We start from the raw sequence: 4,828 nt of genomic DNA, 5'->3' as shown, positions 1-4,828 counted from the left end.
TCAAAGCCATAGAAAAATGACTTGTAAACTTATTTCCTACGTCATTGAAATAATAGTCAGTTATTCAATGACAGGAACAGGGCACTGAGGCAAGAGGAAGATGTTGCATATCAGAGTTCTCGTTACTGAAATGTCGGCACTTAAACCACAGTGGATCTTTGCTGGCAGCCCCTTCTCAAGATAATGTGCTGCTCTTGATTTGTATTTACATTTTATGGTTGAGTCAGTGTTACTGAAACAGTTTTACCTGTCTATGAGACACTGCATGATTCTGGTTGAAAAAGTCCCTGACTTCATATCTGAATTTTAACATTTTTATTTTATGCCCCTGCTTTGCAATATTCTTTCATTTGCTTTTATATCCTGTACAGTAATTTTGATTGTCTTGAGTATGTAAGATGCTATACAAATAATCTTGCATCTATGTCTGCCAGGTACTTTAACTCCAAATACCGAGCTCCCAAACAGACTCAGGTGAGTTAATGCAACAGTTGTGTCTACAAAACCGCAATCAGTTTTTACTTGTACATTTTATTCATTTATTTTTTTTTACCACTTCCTTATAAACATTGTTTGTTTTTCAGAGTCAAATCAGCGATGTCCAAATGTCAGCCACTAAACCAGAGGAACAGCTGCATTATGGAGAAATAACGTTTAGCAGAAAGACGCCTGAAACTTCCTCCAGATTGGTGCAGCACAACGAACAGACTGTGTACGCGGAGGTGAAATTGTCACAGCGAGAAAGCAGCTCTAAGCAGACTCCTGGGAACCCCGAGGATGTTTGCTGCGAAGAAAAAAAAGAATAACCTCTGTTGTGTGACGGCAGACATCTAAAGTTTTGTCTGTGTAAGGGGAAAGGCTATGATAAAGATGGAGAGTCTGCACCTCAAGACCTTGTCACCCTCCAATGCGCGTGCTTCTGTCAGTTATTAGGGATGAACAACATGGCTACCAAGAAAAAGTTGTTCATCGCTTAAAGATGAACATACGTACGGAAACACAACTTTTAATTTGTTCAGTTTATAGTTAGCTGGTGCTACATGTAATAATGTGGTGCTCTTCCATCACAGATGCTTCTGCTGATGCCTGGAGCGGCCATGTTGATTTGTGAATTTACAGTTACAAGTTGCATCCCTCTGTCCCAGTGTGAAGTCCGACTTCGGGGGTCATTCAAGTTGATTTTTCCAAACGGGAAGTCAGAACGTCCGAGTTCCAACTGCAAATGGAGCGCACCAAATTCCTCAGCTTTAACATTTGTGGAAAAATAGAACAGTTTTTAGACTGTAAGCCATGGATCATAAAAATTTCAGAACCATATCATTGCTGGTACTTCCTAATATGTAAAACATGCAGACTATTAGAGTTTGTACTTTCATTTTGTTTTCTTACTTTATTTTTTATTTTTTTCACTTGGACCGTAACAATATAACAAAATGTATTATGTGACTGATAGATTGTAGGTGAGTTGGCGTGTCAGGCGATGGCTAGACTTCCCATTTCTGCAGTGACTAGTGATTATTCACAATTTGGAGTCAAATTGTGCTACTGTAAAAGACAATGCATTAGTTCTCTGCAATATAAACAAGCTATTATGTGGACAATGTTGCTAATATTTTTTGTTGTACCAGGAAGGGTTGCCTTCCCTTTTCTGAGGTTCAGTGAAAGGCAGATGATTTTAAAACTCAGTAAACGCACAAATTAGGAAGTAAAGTTGTTGTTTTGTTTTTGTTTTGTTTCTGAATCTCAGAAAATGATTGTTTTCTATACAGTCACCTGCTGCCAGTAAAATAAAGAGCACATTTTTTCAGGAATCGAAATGTATAAATAAATAGACCCCACATGTTTCAGCAAATTTTCCCTTCATCACAGAAGTGACGACGCTTGTAAAATAACATGCTTAATAACATGCTCTAGCATTTACTGGGCAAATATGCCAATGTGTGTTTTTTAATCAAAGCTGGTTGGAAAATATAACTTCTGTAATCTTTAAAAAAAAATGTTTGCCTCATAAATAAGCTGTGAGAATTATTCTTCAATTGTTCTTTTTAACTTTTCCTTGACTTACGGGACATGTTAAATGCCTATTTGATCAAATAAATACTCTGCACTTTACAGTTCGTTAAAAAAATATGCAAGCATCTGTCAGAATTAGGTGATTATTATTGCTTCTCTGCAAATTCTGACCAATAAAAAAAGTAGCTAATATACTTTCTTGTAACATCTTTTCTTTCTGTCTTGTTGATGCACATTTATCACACCTGGCACTTTTCTCCACCCTTTCCAAACTGGTTAGACCACCGACCCCTAAGCATTTAATCATCCTGCAGAAAAGTGTGACTATTTCTGTGAACATAATTACTGGTCCTTAAAATTTGTCCTTAAAGTTGATGTGTTAGAAGGAAGAATAACAGAAAAGCATACGACTCTCAGCAGGCTTGACATGGAATGCATTGCGACGGTTTGACATGTGAGTCAGATTATCTTCAAAACTGGAGGATTTTTGTTGTTGTTGTTGTTTTGTTTTGGTGTTTCTGGCCAGTATGTATCAAAAATGTGTCCAAAAGAAACTGGGGGACACAGAAATGGGCAGCCAAGACTCATGGAGAACAAATCAAATGCTATTTATTGTTTTTAGCCTGTTCCTACAAATGATCTCCTGTAGCTGTAGTTCCAGAGTTCATCATGCGTGATAACAGAGGCAGTTTTGGTCTTGTTTACTTTGGTTTCTGCTTATTTGCATGAAAAACAATCACATGAAGCCCCCGTTGTTACTATTTAGTATGTTTATCGTAGATCAACAGAGGCAACAGTGTACATACAGAGTAAGAGTGTGTAGCTGCCCAGCAACACGGTTCACGCCGGATTAAACCCCCATGCCTTCAGGTAATATAGACTTGAAGCAGTGATGAGAAGGAGTTGAGTGTGATTTACTTCTTTTTGTCTAAGCATTTGGAGAGGAAGACATACAGACACGCCATGCTGCAGTTTATGGAGGTTTGTGCGCACAAGTCTTCTTTTTTTTTTTTTGGAGATGCTTGTGAATCTCATTGATTAAAGTTAGATTATTATAACATTCAGCAGCCTCTCAGTAAAACAAAAAAAATATGTTTTTATGGAGTGCTGAGATGAGGGGAGGAAATCTACATTACCCTCAACATTTATTGGAACTCACAGTAAAGATGTGCTACAAAGTCTTAAAGGGGCGGGAGTATTATGTATTTTCCAGGCACACGGTGCCATTTTATTGCATAATCAAGTAGCTGTGTTGTTAGAAAAAAGCTGCACATATCAAAAATGACGCAGGCATTTCTGACGCCATTAAATTGGCCTTTGTCTCTTTAAGAGTCTCCCAATGTTTCCAATACTCCCTCTTTAATAATTCATTACAGCAATCCTTCTCCAAGAGTTGAGTGACCTCCGCATGGTTCCCATGTGAGACTCAAGGATTCCTCAAACCTGCATGAAAACGTCAAAGCCACACTCCAGGTACGTTTTTGACAAAAAGAAATAACAGTACAACTTGATGTAAAGCACAAACAAAGTAAATTTTGTATGATCCTTTTAAAATAAATGGAGACACATTGACCACTAGATGTGGCCACTGCTAGAGTTTTCTCTCAACAAGTTTGTGGTTTTCCCTCTTTTTTTGTCAACCTTTCCAGCCACCTCTTGTGTTTGGTGAATTTTCATCTAGCTTCGTTTTTTTTTTCTCTTTGCTTCATCATCATAAATCATGAATTTATTGTACATATTCTATGTAAAATAGGTGTAAGTGATAACTATCTTCTTATTTACGTTTCCTGATTTTTGAAGATCAGCACACATCAGCCTTATTTCAGTGACATGCATCATTTTTGGAGTGGCTAAAAGAAACAGGCCATTATCTTTTATTTGTGATATTTATGTATTCACTTATATTTATTTTATGGGAATTGAGACATCGCTGAATGAAATATGTTATTTAGATGGGATTGTATCGCCTGTGAGTAAGTGAATGTACTTAGGCCAAAGGTTATTTATTTCTAAAATTGCTAGATTTACTCCAGAAAGTGTATTTGGGCTGCAGTTCATCTTATGGACTTATTTACATTACTTTCACTTAATTCTTTTGCTTTTGCTATGACAACTTACTTTTTTGTGTTCATTTAACTCAAAACGTACAAATCTTTAACCTAAAGGAACTTTTCACTTTGACTTTACTTAAAACAATTAAGTTCAATGCCAGTTTCATATCCTATGTCTGACCAACTCAATTTATTATGATCATCCAACTCAATTCACCAAGTCCTTCCATCTCAATTTGCTAAGTTTCTATAACTTAATTCATAAGGGGGTTTAACATGACAAATTTAAGTCACTCTTACTCAAATCATTTATTTTCTTCTAATAAACATTTAAAATATCTTTGACTTAATTCTACAGAAAGTCAACTCAAACTTTTAAGTAGTTCCAAACTAAATTTTAATACTCTTTTTACAGTGTCCTCTACATACACAAATCTTTTCCTTAAATGACCTTTTTACTTTGACTTTACTTGAAATAATTAAGTTCAATACCATATTTGTATCCCTCGTCTGACAAACAAATGACTCAAGCTAACCAGGGACAGAATCCCTGGTAAGTGACCGTGGCTCTGTGGGTAGAGTCGTCATCTTGTGATTGTAAGGCTGTAGGTTCGATTCCAGCTTCCTCCTGCCACATGTCAATGAGCCCCTGGGCAATTAACCCCAAGTTGCCTCCCAATCTGGGCATTAAGTGAATGTGACTCTAGTGTAAAGTGCTTTCAGTGGTCAAAATGACAGGAAAAGTGCTATATAAGTGTATTTAC

The 4,828-nt window shown here is 36.7% G+C and overlaps 1 long non-coding RNA gene across 1 annotated transcript; it reads left to right on the top strand.

Annotated features, from left to right (window-relative positions):
• Positions 1-424: 424 nt before the first annotated feature.
• Positions 425-2,205, top strand: LOC106943942 (uncharacterized). The gene is made up of 2 exons (XR_001424055.1): positions 425-474; positions 585-2,205. It is a non-coding gene; the product is annotated as an uncharacterized LOC106943942 (long non-coding RNA).
• Positions 2,206-4,828: the final 2,623 nt, after the last annotated feature.

This window comes from Poecilia latipinna, unplaced genomic scaffold, assembly GCF_001443285.1.
Source record: "Poecilia latipinna isolate Pla-1442-1.1 unplaced genomic scaffold, P_latipinna-1.0 Scaffold6443, whole genome shotgun sequence".
NCBI lineage: Eukaryota > Metazoa > Chordata > Actinopteri > Cyprinodontiformes > Poeciliidae > Poecilia > Poecilia latipinna.
This window is presented reverse-complemented; position numbering and strand designations above follow the sequence as displayed.